The sequence below is a fragment of the Vulpes vulpes genome, chromosome 6 (assembly GCF_048418805.1).
Source record: "Vulpes vulpes isolate BD-2025 chromosome 6, VulVul3, whole genome shotgun sequence".
NCBI lineage: Eukaryota > Metazoa > Chordata > Mammalia > Carnivora > Canidae > Vulpes > Vulpes vulpes.
In genome coordinates this window covers 117745133-117766222 of record NC_132785.1, presented here as the reverse complement: position 1 = coordinate 117766222, position 21090 = coordinate 117745133, and the positions used below count along the sequence as shown (strand labels likewise).

General features: G+C 40.6%; 1 protein-coding gene across 4 annotated transcripts in view; it reads right to left on the bottom strand.

Moving 5' to 3' along the window:
* FLRT2 (fibronectin leucine rich transmembrane protein 2) overlaps positions 1-21090 on the bottom strand; it is a 99048-nt gene that overhangs the window by 35499 nt on the left and 42459 nt on the right. Inside the window, exon 1 of one of the 4 annotated variants that reach the window (XM_072762181.1) lies at positions 5756-5820. The exons of the other annotated variants lie outside the window; for them this stretch is intronic. The gene's annotated coding sequence lies outside the window, so the exon portion shown is untranslated. Of the gene's footprint in view, positions 1-5755; positions 5821-21090 lie in introns of those variants that run through there. 4 annotated transcript variants of the gene reach the window in all.

Sequence of the window (21090 nt, the reverse complement as noted above, 5' to 3'; positions counted from 1 at the left end):
CAAGCAAGGCACAGCTAGCGTGTTCTGATCTGTGCAGTTGCATGGTAACTGCTTGCCTATGAAATATCCAAATTCTCCCAGGTACCATGGTGATAGGCAGAAAGAGTTTAAACAGTGAAGATGTTAAAAAAAATAAGCCTTCTAAAAGATGATGGGTTCAGTTACTTCAGAATTTCTAAATCAGAAATTCTTTTTTAAATTTATTTGTGCACTGGAAAAATCCAAAAACTAAATTCTCACATTGAAGTCCTTTTACCACATTATAAAAAGGAAAGAGGGCAGCCCTGGTGGCCCAGCAGTTTAGTGTCGCCTTCAGCCCAGGGCCTGATCCTGGAGACCTGGGATCGAGTCCCGTGTCAGGGTCCCTGCATGGAGCCTGCTTCTCCCTCTGCCTGTGTCTCTGCCTCTCTCTTTCTCTTTCTCTCTCTCTCTCTTTCTGTGCCCTCATGAATAAATAAAATAAAATCTTAAAAAAATAAAAATAAATACATAAAAAAGGAAAGAAAAAGAAGAGGTTACTTAAAAAAAAAAAAAAAAGCCTGTTTTGTGTTTGTATCTAATCTCTTGTTTGGTACCTGATTCTACTGGGCAGAAGCATGACAGAGAGCAAATGTGCTAAAGCATCTGAAAAAAGGGGAGGAAAAAGCAAAAAGAAAAAGAACCAACAAACTACATGAAAAACGTGTGTCCGACTGTTTTAATATTTACAGAAATGCTTGATTCATTTTAACAGTCTTGTGAAGGGGGTGATTATTCTTTAGTTGACCCCACCTAAATCCAACTGGATAGGTTTTCTGTCATTCTCCAGATCTGGAAGAAAAGATGGCACGTGAAAAGAAACCTTTGCAGGACTTCAGAGAAACCTGCTTCCTGTCCCCTGAGGGGGAATGCCGCCTCCCTGACCTGTGCAGATAGAGATGGTTTGTTTGTTGGACGCTGGTATTTTAAGAGGTCCCTCCTGAACAATCACAAAATGAACTGTAATTTCCTGAGAGATGCAGGCCTAAAGCCTGTCTGAAGATGAATGAAAATGATCCCAATCCCAAGCACAGAATTCTCAAAGGCCCCCAAGCCCGCCCTTGGGGGATTTGTGGAAGTGGATTCTAAGCCCAGACCAAGCAAGGAACATGCTCACCTCTTGCCAGTCAACTGAACCCCTCTGAGCCTTCTTCATGGCACCAAGAGCATGTGTATGTGGAGACAGGAAAATATAGCAAACCAGAAATGGCCTAGTTTTCCCACTGGGCCTGTTACTTGATATTAAGAAGTTATCCCCCTATAGGAATAGCTATGGGTTTCATTTCCAGGCCCTTCTGTATTAGGACTTCAAAGAAAATCCTGAATATTAATCCTATTGATGCTCTTTGAACATGGTAGGCACTTATACCTTGGATAAAAGAAGGACATTAATTCCTAAGCTCTTTTCATATAGACTTCAAAGGCTTCTTTCTTCTGTATCTTTGAAATCCATGATTTCTCATAGCTATGTGCATATACACAAACATAAAATAAATAAGCATGCATATATATATTCAAAATGTGTGCCTACCAATTACTGAGCATGTTCTTAATGCCAAGTACCTTCTCAGGCATTTTTTTTTTTCACATCCTAGCACTAATCCTCATAAATTACTTTTAAGTCATTATGACTAACTCAATTTTGGGAATAAACAAAAACTCACTAAATTTAAGAAAAATGAAATAATGTGCTCAAATTCATGGAATTTATAATCATCAACCCTTGAACCTAGGATTTCGTGATTCCCAAAACCCAGGGTCATTTGGACATACCACACACATCTTCTACTAAGTAATTCAGTGTGGATGTGTAAGGAACTATAAAGAAAACTTTAATTTTTTCAGGATTATGTGAATTAAACAGGATAGGGACTTAGAATCAAAAGTACCAAAACATAGAAGCCTCAGGTATGTTCCTCAACTGGAAACGACAGAAATTAGGGCAACCCTAAAGGCCAAAATTCTTTCAAAGCTCAGGGAGCAAATTCCCAACTATTTATTGAGCACCTACTACAGTAAGAGGGATTTAGGGTGTGTGATGAAGGGCTGTGTGGGTGCATTTATTTTTTTTAAGATTTATTTATTTATTTGGGAGAGAACATACATGTATGAAGTGGGGGGCACAGAGGGAGAAAGAATTCTCAAGCCAGCTCCTGGTTGAGTCTGGGGCCCACCTCAGGGTTCCATCCTAGGACACAGAGATCATGACCTGAGCCAAAACCAAGAGTCAGAGTCACTCAACCTACTGAGTCACCTAGAGCCAATGAGTGTGTGCATTTTCTGAGTGTGCGCATTTTAAAGAGGACCTCTGAGCTGAGACTCACTGGTGGGGGAACCTGGGTATAGGAATGCCAGGGGAAGCAGTTCAAGGAAGCTCTGCTCAGGCACACATCATATGCAAAAGACCCACATGCACATACCTTCTACATACAACACACATCCTCAGTGTTAGGTATCATGCCCTGCACCCTTCCCTGAAGCCAACTTAAAATACAGATGGGACCTGAGCAAGACCCTTGCAACCATATATGGTCACTCATTCTCAAACAGCATCTGCTAACAGGTCACTTCCCTTTACAGAATTGCAACTTTCCTTAGGGTCAAGCCTCTGCTTCTTGACATACTTAGGGTGTGTCTGTGGAATTTCTTCTCTAATTTTTCACTGCTGTCCCTATGGGTCAGATGGTTTGTTCCCACTGGCCTCTCCTTTCTGCAGACATCTTTCCTGAGTTTATTCTTATTCTAAATTAGAAGCCAATTTAAGGGCTCTTTAGTATTAGATGACTTTTTCTAATCAAGATAAATTTTTATTTTAAAATCTATTCTTATCTGCTGGGGATCCAACCAAAGGAAGCCATGCTAACGGGAATTAGACAATATGGGGCTGGGGTTTGGGACAGGTTATTCAGTCTTACATGCCCCCTCCCATCAGTCTGAGCTTCATGCTCTCAGCCATAGGAAAAGGCTCAGCTTGGTTATATGGAGACAAACCTTAGTTTATGTTTCATATGGCTGCTGGATTACCTCAGTCTGTCAATTGCAATATGAATTTTCTTGACAAAGTAGACCAAGGAACTTGGGTCTAGAGTCAGTTCATTAAAATACTCAGAAGACCACAATTTGAGTGGACTTAAAATCTCATTATTATTGAAATATCAATTTTAGCTAATTGTTTTAGGTAAAAAATAATATGATCATTCACTTACTATCAGTTAAAGCTTTAATCATTTGTTTGTTTCATATAATTTAAATAAAATTTAAATATTATATGCTTCAAATGGACTAGTATTGTTTTTAGATAAATTCGGAAATAAATTATTAAGAGATATTTGTGATCTTAATATTCTAAATTAGCAGAGAAATGATGGGATCTTCAGGATATAAGGTTAATAAGAATTTTATTTTGTTTTATTTTTCAAGATTTTATTTACTTATTCATGAGAGACAGACAGAGAGAAAAAGAGGCAGAGACATAGACAGAGGGAGATGCAGGCTCCATGCAGGCAGTCCGATATGGGACTGGATCTCAGGACTCTGCAATCACACCCTGAGCCAAAGGCAGATGTTCAACCACTGAGCTACCCAGGTGTCCCAGTTAATAGGAATTTTAAAAATACAGTTTTTAAAAATCAGATGCTGAGTACCTTTAATGCTCAGAGCCAAGAATAAAATTATCTCAATTCAAAGAGGGGTGAGGGGAAAGAAAGGTGACTCAGAGCCATGTAAATAATGCTAAATTATCAAAAGAAACAGTTAAAGTTTGCCAATGGTGCAGAGACCAAAATCTATAAAACATTATTAATAGGTTCCCAGGTAGACTATAAATAATCAACAATATCCTTTCAATATTTCCAATCCCCAGAAAGTGCACGATCTATTTAAAATTCTACTATACCTACTGATTTTTGAATCAACATGTTTCAACCTTATCAAATCAACAGAGTCCCAATTGCATTTTTAAAAAAATCATATGAAGAGTTTGATAAACCATAAATTAACCTACAGGACATACAGCCAGGAGATGAGGTAGAGAAACGGAGTTTGAATATCATGAGGAAGAGGCAGCTGTTAGCTTCATGGAATTTCAAAAGCAACACAGACTCAAAAGCTTCAGAAACCGCATAAAAAAAAAAAACAAAACCTAGAAGTTTTGAGAAAAGTCTAAAAACTCTTTAGCTAACCATTTGAAAGCTAAGCTCAAATAAATGAAAACTTAATCTAGATATTTTACATAGACATTTTTCTACTTTTCTTCCGAAGTTAACCTCAATGTTTTTTTTTTTTTTTTAGATTTTATTTATTTATTCATGAGAGACACACAGGGAGAGGCAGAGATATAGGCAGAGGGAGAAGCAGGCTCCCTGTGGGAACTCTGATGCGGGACTCAATCCCAGGACCCCGGGATCATGCCCTGAGTTGAAGGCAGTCGCTCAACCACTGAGCCACCCAGGTGCCCTCTGCCTTTTTTTAACCTCAAGGTTCTTAACGAATCATAGCATAACACAGTGGCAATTGTACAGCAGGATGGGAAAAGAAAATGTTATTCGTATCCAGATGTGAATTAACAGGTAGTGTATATAGTAGACAAAGACATATTTTGTGTATTTTCCATCCATTGATTTGAAAATATTATGCAAAATATTCATGTGATTTTAAAATATTATGGATTGACTACCAAGAAAGCCCTGAGCTCATGGAACTGGCTATGCAGCATATTCTCCACGTCTGGATCCCCCGGGGCACTCTGCATGGCATCCTGCATGAACAGGTGCAGAATTCACGGGGTTAGTTTTTGACTGAGCAAAAAATGTCAATACTCCTTTGCACATACCAGACCCCATTTATTCTGAGTTGATGCACTTTTATCACCAAAGGGGTAAGGGTGTACCAATTCTTCTAATCTGGAGGATTAGAAGCAAGGAATGAAAGGTGGCAGTCACTATTTACTGTGTGTCTCACAATTTGCAGCCCAACTGCTACCAGATGGGGGTAGAAAGTAGGGATGTGGTCCCTGGGATGCAAAGGGCAGAACAAAGGAGGAGCTGCTGCCTTCCTTCTCTAGAGTCATTTCCTTTTTCTATTTTCTCTTCCGTTGTCACAGGTATATTGATTAGCATTAAGACATAAGAAAGCCATTTTATCCTATCACGTGTTTTCTTTTAAAAAAAATCTTATAAAAGATTTTTGTTTTCTTCCTGTCCCATCTATTTTAATGGCCCATCTCAGGCAGGGTGAAATCAACTACTATGTAGACAAATATTTAATTTGACACTTAAAAAATCAATTTGTAATTTACTTTGTTATTTCAATTTAGTGGAGTGAGTCATTCATTTCTTGACTGTTATATGTGTTTAAAACTACAAGATAAATGTGCATTAAATTTATATAGCATTCTATGTAAGCATAATGCCCCTTTATTCCTCACATCCATAAGAGTCAGGGCTTAGCTCAAGAAATATTTATTAAGCAATAAAAACACCATATATTTAGTAGACAAAACTGAATCTCATTTATAAATTAGGTACTCATGTACACCTGCCACTCAATAAATCAAAAGCAATTAAGAAGCACCATTTAGTTGCCTACTAACCTAGGTATATGAAGATTTGTTTTAATTCCAGGCTATTTTATATGCTAATTGACAAGAACAATGTGCTGGCTATTTTGCAGGCTGATCACCTAAGCATTCACCTAAGTTACATTTCAAAGGCTCCTAAGAACCTGCTTCATAACCTACCAAGCAACAGGTGGGGCGGTGGTCCTTCCCCTGCCTATGCATCTTCAGATTTTCAGAGTTCAGACTCTTTTTCGATAGCAGACTTTCTGCAGAGAATGAATTCCCACAGGACAAAGCACTTCAAATACGCTACACTTGGAAGAGGGCAAGAGATATCCTCAGCTTCTGTGAAATGAACAGATGACACCAACATCAAGACACCGCTGACGTGTGCTTTCATTCCTTTTTTTCAAAATGATATTTGTCCAAATCCTCAGTGACTATAAAGCCTGAAAAAGTGTCTAATCCAGAGAAACCTAAACCAAAATGAAGATAGCTTGGGAGAGCCTGGTGTCGTTACCTCCTGGCCTTCTTCTATACTATATATATCGACAGCCGACAAATGGACCATTTCATCTTGGAAAATCAATTCCCTGGAATAATGATCTATCTTTCAAAAATTATACTTAGTTTTCAATAAATAAGATGCCTCAGAATTCTTTTCAAAGCATTTTGCAGTTAACAGCGCATGACTCTCCAAAGTCAAAAGTAAGAGGCATTGTGATAGAAGGATGGTTCTCATGTCATCAAAACAACAAAAAAAGAGGAAACATGGATGATTCAGTGACTTGCTCAAGGCCGCTCAGCAATCCATAGGAAACAGTGATTAGAAGTCTAGTCTGTGAACACATGATTACATAACCTAACCACATACTGAGCAAGGCAAGAGACATGAGCAACTTAAAAAAAAAAATGCTTACTGTCTGTTTCTCCATGCAGGCTGCTTCAGGATGTGTAGACCCTACACCATTTTTACCGGACTATACCCACAAGGAGAAGAGGAAGGAGTTTATCACTGCACTTAGCCCATCACTGAGATGAACACACAGACGTCAGTGACCACTTACTAAAGGCCAAAACTGTTAAGTTGAGAAAAAAAGAAAGGGGAGAGAGAAGGCAAGAAGCATGGAGGGCTGTAGCTATGTGCTATAGGAACAGAGAGAAGCAATACAATGGAGGATCTAGGAGGAAGGGAATTAACCTAAGACATTCCCAACCTTGGCCACATAACCAGTGCAGTGGTTCTCAACAGCGGCCACTTTGATCCACCTCCCCTCGAGGATATTTAGCAATGTTGGAGACCTTTTTAATAGTCATGACTGGGAGTACTACTGGCATTTAGTGGGTGGGGTCCATGGATGCTGTTCAATCTCCTGCAGGACACAGCAACACACTCCACAACAAAGAGCTATTCAATTCCAACTGTTGATTGCACTGCTGTTAAGAAATCTTGAACTAATCATATGACACTGAACAAGTCAGTGACCTTCTAGAAGCCCAGATCTGATTCACATAAAGGGAGCATAATAGTAATGCATAATAGTAATGCAACAGAACCTATCTTGAAAGGTGGGTGAAGATATTGTAAGACATAATCCAAGCAAAGCACTTCATCCAGGTACTGGAATGTTAACTGCATTGAAAGTATTTTTTTAATTAATTTTTATTAGTAACAGTGCTTGTGTCTTCCATTTAGTAACTCATGAAGACAGGAAAAGGAACACATAAAAGGCCACAAGAGTAATCACTCATTTCAAGTTGTAATAGTACTAAAAAATAACATTCAGTACTCAAATAGTCAAATTTGGTTCATTCCAGAATATTTTAATCTAATCCCTTCCCCAATAATAAAAAAGGAAGCTAAAATAAAAGCAGTCCCCTCAAATATTTCCTCATCCTTCACCACACAAGGGTTCCAGAGATCTCACTCAAAGGATGATGAAGACAACATATAGCTTTGTGGATAGTGTTTAATCAGGAAAAATTTATGGTAAAAGGGGATGTTAAAAATTATTATCAGTTCAATATCTTTGAAATGTGAGCTCTTCTTCCAAAGTTGAGTTTTAATTTCAAGTCTCAAAGTGTTTTGATTTTGTCCTTTTGAACTGTCAACCGTGACCACATCTAAAGAGACAGTTTGCATTTGTCTGCTGAACCTGTGGTAGGGTTTGAGTAACACACACACACACACACACACACACACACACAATCCAGTCAAGTCCTTTAATTTGTTGAAATAGTTAGGACTTGAAGAGCAAGTTCCAATTAAAATGACCTAAGAAGCAAGTATGTTTTTCTGCTTTAGATGGTGAAGAGGGACAGAAACCACAAGATTATACATCAAATGAGCAAACAAAACAAATCAGGAAAATCTCAGACAGCAGAAGTAGTTCTTCCACTAGAATTCTTTGGAACTGTTGGCACACTGGTATCTGCTGTCTGGGTCAATTAGAGTGACCAAGATGAGCTCTGCCTTTTTTTTCATTCCTTAGCCATCTACAAACTGGATGACCAAGCAGTTTCAAGCTTAAAATCTATTTCTTCCCATTTTCTGAAAGGCCGGAAGAATGTAAATGTGTTTTTTTAAGTATCATTTTGAAAACAGTATAATATTGAGCTCCCTTATTTGATGGTAAAACTAGAAATTATAACACCTTACTTAAGACATAACCAAAGACAAAATATCAAGTAAGATATTGGTGATATAAATAGTGAGATTCCCCTATAGCCAAACTGGAGAATACTGATTTATAGAGGAAAGTCAACTCCAAAAATTAAAAAAAAAAAAAATCTGCTAACTTTAATATTTACATGCTACCTGTGAATTACTTTGATTCACCTAAATTCCATGAGAGTTAACTTACCTTCTTGTGTTGACATTTTGGATGTGAACTTCTTCCTTCTGACTTTGAGAAATATCATGGCCCCATTGTACAAATGACAGGATCATTACTAAATTGATTCCATGTCTACCATGCCCGGGAGAATTTGCCCGACAGGTGTTCTAACTTTATTGCTTACAAACATTAAACAAAGACTCCTTCATGTCTTTTTCTTTTTTACTTTGAAATAAATAGAACAAAACATCTTATTTTCAATTCCTAAACTGTGGAAGAATTGGCACCTAAGTGGAAGTGAGTTTTATCAGAATTATGAAACACCAATTTGGGGCATTGCTTCTTTTTTTTTCTTTTTTTAAATTTCAATGTATTGCAATAAGAACAATGAATAAGGTCTCGCTTAACAACAACAAAAAATTAGTGTATAAAACTAATAGGCAAAAAGTTATATAGCAGATCTCTAGAACTTATTCATCTTGCAGAATGTAAATGTTATGCCTGTTGGTTAAGCATTATTTCTTATACCAGCATTGTCAGTGAAGTCAGTGGAGTTAATAAAGGCTCAAGTTGCACAACCTCCTGTGATTGAAGCCTGGCTCCTCTCTTCACTGGCTGTGTAACCTACAGGCAAGTTACTTAACCTCTCTGTGCCTCACTTACGTCTTCTCTAAAAAGAATTATATATAAATCATATGTATGTGTGATACACATATATATTAACTATATTATGTTATATTATATTATATTACATTATATTATATTATATTCATATGTGTGTGACAAGTAGAACCAATGCCAAAGAGGGAAATGATAAAAAAATATTTGCTATTATTATTGCTGATGCAATGGTACTCCTGTATAACTTTAAGAAAGGAGAAAGTATATACAACTGTAATTGTCAGTTATTCCTCAGTAAAGTTAGGGGAAGAAAAGAAAGGGTAATGCAATTGTTCATCCTTTGTTTCCCAGCTCTTCACCTGAATCTTGTCATCGCTTCCAGGACCAGATGGCATCGTCAAATCTCTTATGATTTAGATATATCTAAATATGAAGAGAATAAAATCCATCCATCCTTAATCTCAAAAAACTATATTTTATGGAATCTAGAACTCTAAATAACACATTAAGTAATACAATATGTAATTAAAAGCCCACCACATATCGTCTCCTACATATATAAGGTACACACACAGAATGATTCTCTATACTGAGATTGTAACTGCTGGTTATTTTACTCTTTCACTTCAGTTTTTTTTTTATCATCAATTAAACGTGTCTTATATTTGTGATCATAAATAAGTTTCATGTTTCTAAAATAAGGATCATTTTAGTACTTCTATCATAACCGAACACCATCGAGCCTCTTTTGAGGGGAGAAGGCAGGATTCACATACCAATAATATAAATATTGTCCTGGAAAACCGATAGTCTGGGATGAGCCAAATCAGAGAAAGATTAGTAAGAGAAAGAAAACATTTGAACCAGCAGTATTGCTCTTTCAACCCAGAGGGGAGACACTGAACTCAGTCATACCTGCGAAGGGATGGCTTCAGAAGGCTCAGGGGCTGGAGACTCTTATTGGGTGTTGATGACAGATGGCCTGCCAAGCCTAGTATCTCCATGAATCTCACCTCCACCTTACAGGTAGCTGTTTAGACTACCATTCTACCAATAAGGAAAGGAGGGTTCAAGGTCACAGGGCCAGTCAGCAGCGCCCAAAGGCCAACCATATTTCCTGGCTCTAAGTTAACTATCCTTTCACCATGCCACAGAAGCCCTCTCCTGGCCCTCGCCTTTCCTCGGCCCTCTTATGGCTTTATTCATTGCCTTTCCCATTCCTCCTCCCCCAAGTCCAGCCCATGCTTCCCTGTCTTTTTGGATGATGCCCCATTTGCAATGAAAAGTAACAGGTGAGGGGTGGGGGCACAAAGGCCTCCTAGAGCTCCCACACAGAGGGCCTGAGGAAGGTAGGGCCAGCGATGCCCGGACACGCCAGTGTTCTCACAGGCGTGCAGCTGCAGACATGCACACCGACTCTGCGAGGCTCATAAAGCAGCTTTCAGCGCCACTTAGAAGCCTGTGTGAGCGGGCATCTGCAGGCAGCCTCTGCACAGTGAGGAATTCTCTGCTCGGCCAGGCCTGCCGTGTGAGCAGAGGAGTGGCCACGGGAGCCCAGAGAAGAACGTCTGGCCTCTGTGGCTCCGGAGGGCATACTGTCACGTCCCCCCAAACAGGAGGGAACAAAGAGCTGCAGAAAGGGCGAAGGAAGACTCTCCGAGTCTCACCCTGGCCAGTCACCCAACCTAGGCCCTCGAATGTCGACTTCCTTACACAAAGACAGAACAAAGACACCATAATAAAAGGCCTTTGGGGACACCTGGGTAACTCAGTGGTTGAGCACATGCCTTTGGCCCAGGGCATGATCCCGGGGTTCTGGGATCGAGTCCCACATCAGGCTCCCCGCAGAGAGCCTGCTTCTCCCTCTGCCTATGTCTCTGCCTCTCTCTGTGTGCCTCTCATGAATAAATAAATAAAAATCTTTAAAAAAAAATGTCTTGCACTGACCCGACATTTTTCTTATTTATGTTTCCAGCATTTCTTGTTCATGTCATTTCTTCTAATTACCTAATCAGGGAAGTAAATGCAATGCCCCCAATCAGTACGGTGCAAGCTGCCATGGGCACGTCCCATTCATCAAAGACATTTCTTCGTCCTGCGCAAAGACTAATCAACTCTTGCATTTGGTAAAGCAAGTAGCTGAGGAGACCTAGGTCACTGGTGCTTAAACAGAGAGGTTGAGACAAGAGAGTAATTTAATTGTGGAGGCCTCCCTGGATTGGTCGCCCACAGGTTCCAGGGAGCCAGGGACCCCATATTCTCAAAGGGATAAATAAATAAATCCTTTTGCGGGGGATAAAGACAGTCCAGTGCACCGCAAGGGTCGATCAATACTAAAATACACTTGCTGCAATCACTGCCTATTCTTAACACATCCATGTATCCATTGTCAGATTCTGATTAGCTGAAGAAAGGTCCACTTCCTCTTCCTTGGGTACTTGTCAGGAGGTTCCCACTTTTGCTCTCTCCAGAGCGCTGCAATCAACATGCAGTGCTCATATCATATAAAGGAAGTGATATTTTCTTCTTTGCCTAATGCCTTGGAGAGATATCCCTTAAGCCGACCCGGGGTCTTGACTTCCTCCTTGGAAGAGTTCTAGGATGGGCTTGGATCTCCTCCCCATGGCATCTAATCCCTTCTTCCGGGCTTATCTGGAGCCTCATGTAACTGCTGCCAAGATGGGAGTGTTCTGCTCCCAAAATGCATTGCTTTAACCCCAATCTGAATTCTGTTCACAGCAAAGAGTGCCCATCAGTCACTCAAATAATTAATTATTTGATTGCTACCATTTGGGAAATGGGATATCTGCCCATTTCGGCTCACCAACAGCAAGGATTCTGAAAGGGTTAAAAGTGTTGCCTTACCTTCCAATATAACAAAAAGTGGGGACCTGGTATATTTTTTCTCATGACCTCTGTTTCTTTAAATATTATAGCACAGCTTAAACACTATATGAATTAAAATTAATCACACACAAACAAATGACCCTCGAGTGTTTATTTCTGGAAATATTGAGAGAGGCAGTCGTACCTTCAGGGTCGATCCCCCCACCACCCCCACACCACCGAGTAATTTTCAGCATCTTGTGGAGATCATCCATGTGATGGTTTTCTGCATACAAGGGCTAGAGCCCTAACCTTTCACAAGGACAATTTCACTCCTCAAATGGGCATTGTCTGTAGGTTCTTTTCTTTCAGATGGTTTTCTGTGTTTGATAAGTGCAGAGGAAGGGGGTGTGCAGGAAGCCTAAGTTTAACCTCCCAAGTCGTGCGGTGTCACAATGTGCAATTTTTATTCTGAAAAATTATGCAGAATATTGTAGAAACCTATAGCAAATAATTAAAATATATCTCACATATACAGAACCATATAAAACGATGTTTTTTTTTTTTTTCTTTTTTCTACAGCCACTACTTAACATCTCTTAAAATTAGGTGCTTTCGGGATCCCTGGGTGGCGCAGCGGTTTGGCGCCTGCCTTTGGCCCAGGGCGCGATCCTGGAGACCCGGGATCGAATCCCACATCAGGCTCCCGGCGCATGGAGCCTGCTTCTCCCTCTGCCTGTGTCTCTGCCTCTCTCTTTCTCTCTGTATGACTATCATAAATAAATAAAATTTAAAAAAAAAAAGATTTAAAAAAAAAATTAGGTGCTTTCATCCTGAGTTAATAGTAAAAACAGCTAGACTTTACTCAGCACTTTCTTTGCAGGACACATCTGCACGCGACCGACCAATCTCATGCAATCCTCACAACGACTGCATCCGATTGGACTATCATCCCCTTTTTACACATCATACTCAGGATTCCAACAACAGAAGCTATGATTTATTTACTGGGTGCCTAACTATGTGCCAGACACCTTACTACAAATGTCTTCACAGTTAATCTGTGCAGTAGCATTACAATTGTTGGTTCTCTCGTTATTACCATTATACCAATGAAGAAACTGAGCCCACAGTGGATAAGTAACTTACCCAAGATAAACACGAATAAATGCCGGGATTCCGACCCGGATTGGCCCAAACATACACTTCTTAACCACTTTGCTCTACTGTCTCAAACAAATGCTAAATACAAATGAAAATCAGTAAGTGGGGCTGAAAAAGATTTCCAAGAGTAATTGAGTAAATTATTTCTATTTCTTTCTTAGTTTCCCAAACTCAAGCTTTTTATCACACGCATAGAGGCTCCTAGAGCATTGTCCTAGAGCACAATCCATTACCTGCCCAGCCTCTCATCCCTCATATTCACACACACACACACACACACACACACACCATATGATGTAGGGGCATATTATATCAAACAAATGCTGATCTAGCTATTGAATAGAATGATATCAAGCCTCCACTCATTTTGCTTTACCACCAGCCAGCACATCTAAGAGCAGGACTTGACTATACTTAGGCCTGGTATATATCACACTGAGTATGAGGTGGGAGCTGTTACTAAGTAAATATCTTCCATCCTTAGAGGTGCTGTTCCCTATAAATATCAAACTTCCTAAGAACATTCCAGAAAGACTTCTTATGTACAGCTTAGAGATTCAGAAAAAATAATGGTCAAAGAAATATTTAAAATTCGTTCTTCTGGGGTCTCCAGATGGCTCAGTCAGTTAAGCATCCACCTTCAGCTCAGGTCATGATCCGAGGGTCCTGAGATTGAGTCCTGTGTTGTGGGACTCTGCACAGCAGGGAGTCTGCTTCTCCCCCTACCTCTGCCCCTCCTCCAGGCTTGTGCGTGCTTGCTCTCAAACGCTTTCTCTCTCTCTCTCAAATAAATAAAAATCTTAAAAAAAAATTTAAAAATATATGAAATTAATTATTCCTTTCCAAAGCCTGTGTTCTTTCCACTGACAGGCTGCTGCACTGATGACATTCTCCATTTGCCAACCCTCCGAGAAAAAAAAAAAAAAAAACCCAGCCACACAAATGAGGAACTCCACAAAAATAAAACCATGCTCCTCACTGTAGAGAAACACATAACTTAATGCCAGGTTGCATCCATGCTCACAGGTACCACCGTCATCCACAGCCAAGGCGTCATCGCTTCAAAGGCTACAACCCCAGTTGAAATGAAATGACAGGATTATTTTTATCACACATCCTAACTCTAGATGGCGTAATACGAAGAAATAACCCTGTACAATGACCCCAAATACTGGATCTTTTTTTTTTTTCATTCCAGTGAAATGTGGCAAAGGAACTCTGGGCACCATCTTCCTATTCCCCCTAGATAGACACTACTTTTTTTCCTGAATAAAAATAATCCATTTTCTTACTAAAATTTGTTTCTAGGGACCCCTGGGTGGCTCAGTGGTGGAGCGTCTGCCTTCAGCTCAAGGCATGATCCTGGGACCTGAGATCGAGTCCCATATTGGGGTCCTTGCAAGGAGCCTGCTTCTCCCTCTGCCTCTGCCTCTGCCTCTCTCTCTCTCTCATAAATAAATAAAAAAAAAATAGATCTTTAAAAAATAAAAATAAAATTGGTTTCTATAAACTTAAAAATAATTGATAGCATTAAACAAACTTTATCATCATTGCAAAGGATGACTTTAACCTTTTGTTCCAGAAGAAAATGCAAATCTTCATCCTGGATCAGTCTCCAATGCTAACATCACTGCGCTCATCACTATGAATGTCCATGAGGACCAGGGCTTTGAACCAAAGGAAGGGAACAACCATCAATTTGTTCCGAGAAGTGGAGTTGTGGTAGAATTTTCTAAACCGTGTAAACTAGGATTCAATGGCACTGTCAAAGCATTGTTTTCCTTTCTTTGACCACTAAATATAGAGGCCGGTCTTCTCGGGAAAGCGGCATCCTATAATGAGCCATGCAAAGCTGCGGGCTTGTCATTCAGAGCACTGCTTGCTCTATTCTAGAATCTGGTCGTGGCCCCAGGACTATCTCCAAACAAATGGGAAGCTAATTTGCATAAGCCTCATTTCCATTTTATTCATCCTCTGCCCAAATCTAGATCAGGGGGCTGTTTAATATCATCCCACTGTGGGAGGTCATAGGAATGGAAAGGGCATTCCTGGTCAAGGATGAGAAAGCATAGGTTCCAGAGTTGAGTGTCCATCTGAAATCCAAAGCTCCTACCAGAGAAAGCCTGTCGCAAGATACAGAGCAAGAAAAACACACAAACACACGCACAAAAAAGATAAATGAAAACATAAGCAGGGAAGTAACTAGAACCATCGCCGTGGTCTTCTCTCTCTATGGATGAGCTAAAAAGCCACCACTGAGGCAGTAGCAGTGAGATACGCCAGCTACTTAACTTACATTTCCATATTAGTCTTTTTTTTTTTTTTTTTTTTTACTCCCTGATACATAAGTAAAGACCCAGAGGAAAAGAAAGTCAAAAGACAGGTGGTTTTCTCAATGTTAAGCATCCTCTAAACAGCAAGACTGAAACACAGTGGTCCCTGTCTGTAGCTCCTTTGCCTTCACCCAGGGGACCTCCCTTCTGCTGACCTGTTGTTTTCTGACACTGCTCTTCATACAACAGGAATGTGTCCTAATAAGTAAACAAAAGCCTCAGAGGTTCACTCAGCATTTGTCTGTTTTCTTCTCCTTGAACACTAAGCAGTCTGAGACAAACTGTTAACTTAAACTCAACTGTATTGAGGTGTATGAGCCCGATTTTTAGGTGCGTGGTCTCAAGGTTATTTTCCAAGCATAAGTCAGCCTGATGTCACAGTAAACGTGTACACACACAACACACACAGGCATGGGCATCTACATGAACGCAAATTTCTTGAGCAAACATGAATCCCGTTTGAAGGAGAAAACGAAATTACTTCTGAAAACTCTGCAAAAATCCTGCAACATCAACAGCACCTTCCCCGGCTCATTAATTCTGGCCTAAATTTGCTACTGTCAGGCACACTGTCCAGCAGACACCCACCTGCTATTAGGCTGAATGTGCCTGGCATCTTGACATTCTATTGATTCCAATCCAAGGCTTATGTAAAAAAGGCAGCTCAGAGTCCAAAAGGAATTTTAGCCACAAATACTTTGGGAGAAATCCAAACAACTAAAAACAGAAAGAAAGACAAGATGCAAATCTGAGTGACAAAATTGAGACAACCCAAACCAGACTGCTGAGCGTTCAAGGACAAATCTACAAACGGCCCGGGCATCCCCTTTTGACAGCTACTTAATTTTAGGTAATTCCAATAGCCTGTGCATTGGACGACCATCCCCTCCCCGTCTGGACTATTGGCACATAGATTCATAAGGGTATTCATTATTATTCCAATGGTGTTGCTGTTAAGGAAGACCCCGTCAATTCTTGCCCTCTAGATCCCTATACATATTCAGTAAAAAAATATGCTGCACTATAAACATGGTCCTGATAATGACAAAGGATTCAGGTTCTTGAGCTCCTAATATAAACCAGAAACTATGTAAACTGCTTTAAAAGGACTGTGTCCTTTATTTTTTATTATTATTATTTTTTTTAGGACTGTGTCCTTTAATCTTCAAAACAGTCTGATGCGCAAAGAGTTTGATTTCCATTCTACAGATAAGAAATATTGAGGTTCTCAGGGGTAAAGTAACTTTCTCCGGGCAGCTGGAAAATGAGACGCTGGGGAAGAGAGAGCATCAGGATGCATTTATAAATTTTCTGACACTTCCCAGCCCTTGTCCAACCTCCCCTCCCCTCAAATAACCTGCGCCTAAATAAAAGGGGTCTACGTCCAATTTCCAAATCCTGGCACTGGTGGCTTTGGTGGCAGCTGCTTGTCACAGTCAACTAGGCATAAACAGGATGGCTCTGGGGATGTTCTTTAAAACCAGACCAACTCTCTCTTACTTCAGCCAAGAGAAGGCATATATTTCAGAATAAAAGTAAATTTAGAGAGAGAAAGAGAGAGAGAAGGAGAAACCTGTAATCCCACCGAGCAGCACACAAATTTTAACTGACTCCCACTCCTCCCCGCTGGCCCCCCACGCCCACCAGCCACTGCAGTTCAAAGACAGCTCTTGGCCGAAGGGGGGCATGAGATCCATCGGGGCCAGCTGGAAGAAGGACCTCACGCTTAGGGGAGAGTAGAAAAGGAGTGGAGACTCACTGCAGATGTCAGTGATCTCAAAGAAAGAATCCAGTCTTTTCCAAAAGCTGGTTTCTATCCGGGCTGCCGGGAGGATCAGAAGATACGAGGTTTCCACTGGGAGGGATGTGTTTCTGCTGCGCTGATATTCCCGAGGTTTCTAAGTTGACTGCAGGCTGCTGAGTGCCAGTCTGGGTTTAAGGAGCAGGGACAGCCATCGAGGTTTCAACGAGACTCGACTTTACCCCCTTTGCCGTGACAAGACGGGTGTATTTTACCCTGCAATCGAGCATCTTTGGGTGCCTTTTGAGCATCTCCTCTGCGACTTTGTGCATGTCTCTAAATTTGAAGCAATACTCATTTTTTTTTTTTTGTAAGCGAATACTCCTACATGGAGCTATGTAAAGTCAATATGTGAAATAACCAACACGTTCCTCCAAAAGGTTTGTGACACCCCCCGATCTTCATCTGCCCTACCCTGCGGTGGCATCTCTATGTTTCCTGCCGGTGTCAGGGGTAGGAGGCACTGCCTGGAAGTCCGGCCAGCGCATCCTTCCTGCCGCTCTGTCTCTGACTTAGAAGGTGACTTCTCAGAGTCAGCCACTTAGCCATCTCGCCCTGGTTTATCATCCATCAGTGAGCGGTGCTACCGCTGCCATTATTATTCAAAATGGTTATGGACTTATAAAGATGTTCTCATCTGATAATAATGTTTGCAATATGCTTTTACACTGCCTAGTTAACAAAGTGCGCCTGTGATTTTCTTGCCGGTGCAAGTCACAAAAGCTGCTGCCGTGGAATGGTTAGCAGCGTTCTCAATAGTTACACATGGAAATGCAGGGTGTCTGTGTGTGTGTGTGTGTGTGTGTGTGTGTGTGTGTGTGTGTGAATGTATCAAAAACAAAAAACCCACAACAGATCGGGTGTCCTTTTGTGCATGGTTGACAACAAAAAAGGCAGCACCCCAGGAAATATTAAAAAAATATCTCTTTCCCCCTCAACTCACAACTTAACAGACTCTCCAAAGGCAGTGATTGCCATTTGCTGAATAAAGGGCCCAATGTCTGTCCTTGACCTCCTCGCTCAAGTCCTATTGACAGGAGAGGAAGTAGAACACACATATTGAAGGCAGGGGATGGTCCTTGGAGGCTAAGAAGCTGACTAATAAAAAGCATACTGCCTACAAAGCAGAATATTGAAGGGGAGCACAGATGCAGGGAATTAATAAAAATCCGTGCACCTCTTTTTTAATGACGGCAACAGTGGACTTGTGACTAGAATTCTCCTCTTGGTGAAGAGGAGAATGTCAACAGGAGTTCTATAACAGCACTGCAGGAGAAAAAAAAACGGATGCATACGTCATTTAAAATGAATCACATTTCACTTCCTCCATTTTCACATATACAGAGAAAAATATAAAACTACATTTTAAAAAAATCAATTCGGCTTTGTACTTTTCTACTCCAATAGGAGACATAGGCATCAGAATGATAAGACTTGATAGCCTTTGCATGATTATTTAAATAGGGTCACCCACCATGGGATCCCACGGGCTGTAGATGTGCCAACCCAAAATGAAAAATGCAAGTGGCAACACATTACAAATCGCTCCTTCTTTATTGTGAGATTTGAATTTCCTTTTTGTTTTTGAACAAGAGCGTCATAGTTCGCTGACAAATGTCCTGAGCTATATATAGAGAGGAATAACAATATTTATGATCAGGGGCAGAGCTGGCTTTTCACTTCCAAACAGAAATACAAACTATGTGCTCATTTTATGACTTTCAGGTCAAGGATTCGGGTTGACCATCAGAATGTTTGGTGCCTTCTGAGCACAGGGTGTCCACGCTCTTGGGGATCTGGAATGCCTTCAAGTTGTGTCTACAAATGCCCTTCCTCCACTGCAATAGACTATAACCATCGTGAAGCAAGCAAGGGGTTTTAATATGGAGAGCTGTAAATCTGAATGAGTTTGATAAGAAAAAAAAAGACAAATGGGTTATTAATTTACCTCCAAAAGGTACAAGCAGTTTGTACTGCCATTGCTTAAGAGATTAGATTCTCTGAGAAACTGGAAAACAAAATCTTTGGCTTTCCTTGGAAGAATGCTAGAGGCAATTTGCTGATTATTTTTCAAAGGAGGAAAAGAAGGTGTTGAAAACTCTTAACAACATGTAAAGTTCTGAGTTTGCAAGCACCAAACACAAAACAATGATAATGTTTTAGCACTTTATAAATGTAAGTCACTCTAGTCTTCGGAGATATAAATACTTTTCAACAAAGTACAGGATCCCTGCCTCTATGCCCAAATAGAGGAAAACAGCCAAATACTTTAAAGCATCAGAAGATAACCATGGTGATAAAATACATAGCTCTTGTCCTGAGAGGAAAATAAGAAAACACACGTAATTAAAATGGCAGTGAATCTGAAAGAAACCCAGATAACTATGGTTTTGGTCGTGAGTTTCTGAGACTGCCTCTGATGGCTGGAATTTCAAGTAACAGCACAGATTGTAAAGAGAGGAGGATCATTTTATCTCAACATTGGTCACTGGTGAACCCAATGGGAGGTAACTAGTCAGAGAAAGTGCAGACGATAAATAAACAAGGCCCTGAATGAATAATCTCTCAGAGAGTTAGTACAAGAAGCATTCTGTCCAATTCTAGAATATATGCTCACAAATGGAGTTTTACCAGCAAGAAGGAATTAAGGTTTACTCAACTCCTTAAAAGCTATGTCTCCCCCAGACATGGTACTAAGTACTTAACATATATTCCTTGCTTTAATCTGCTGGATACCCCAGCCAAGTGGGTAGTATTATCACTTCTTTACAGATGAACAATTTGATACTGGGCAGTGAAGGCGCTAAGCACTGGAAGGAAGGCGAGATGGTGCCTGAGGTGACGCAAAGGCAGCCCCATTGTGTCCTCCCTTGTGCATACACTCACTGGAGGGACAGTGCTACCACAGCCCGCTCCTGCAACAGTACATGGCCCCAAAGGGAGAAGGACAGTCCGAGGCACGGTTTTCAATACTTCACTTGATGCAATGTTGGTTGGGGGCCTTGGGAATCCAAACGGCTCCTCTCCCCGATGACAGTGAGCTGCCATTTGCCTGGGATTACTTCTGGAGAGACCCACACACCTGTTCCCAAAGCTGAGAACTATCTCATTCCCCTCGTTCCAACCCAGCTTGTACTTACAAAAGTGGTGAGTCAATTTGGGGACATCCAGCTTCTGTTTCTTGAGCTGCAGAAGCCCTTAATCCATTCTCAAACAATGTTTTGAGGAACAGACAGAGGTACTAGTAAATATTTTTTGAGTTTGAAGAAATATTTATGTGAGCCCTTAATCAAATTGCCGTCAGCTCCAGAAAATGAGAAATGGGGTTGTAAGTCACAAAGTCCCTTGATCCACCCACCCACACTCCACCCCAAGGCACACAGAAGTATCAGATATACACATTAATATTTACCTGCAGTATAACACTGGGCCCGTTTCACACATAAGGACTGTGTGGGATGATCTGGGTCCAGGTTTTGAGATCTCAGTGAGACAGTAAAAGTCCAGGGGCAAAGGTTGGGAATGAACCACCTTCAGGGTTGGGTTTTAGCCAGCTGAACCACTCCCTTGGCAATCACAACCACCTATTATTACAGGCTCTGTGCTAGTATCTGCCCAATTTATAAGACAAGTGCACCCATTAAGTGTATGAAAAATCATGTCTGATAACTTTATTAAATAAAAGCCAAAGGGAAAAATATTTGCTTACCCAATGACTAAGACCTTTCCTGCCAAGTAAGTCTATAATCAGGTGGGCAGTATCCAGAGGTCAATTTCAGTGGAAATGAATCTTAGCTGTGTTGGTAATGACCTGGTCTCCTCTTGAATGATGGCCAATGCCTTTGTTGCCTGTTGAACCCAGTTATGTCCTGGGTGAATTTTTTCCAAAGGAGAGTGAAGCGATGCAATTCAACAGTGGAAAATATTCCATTT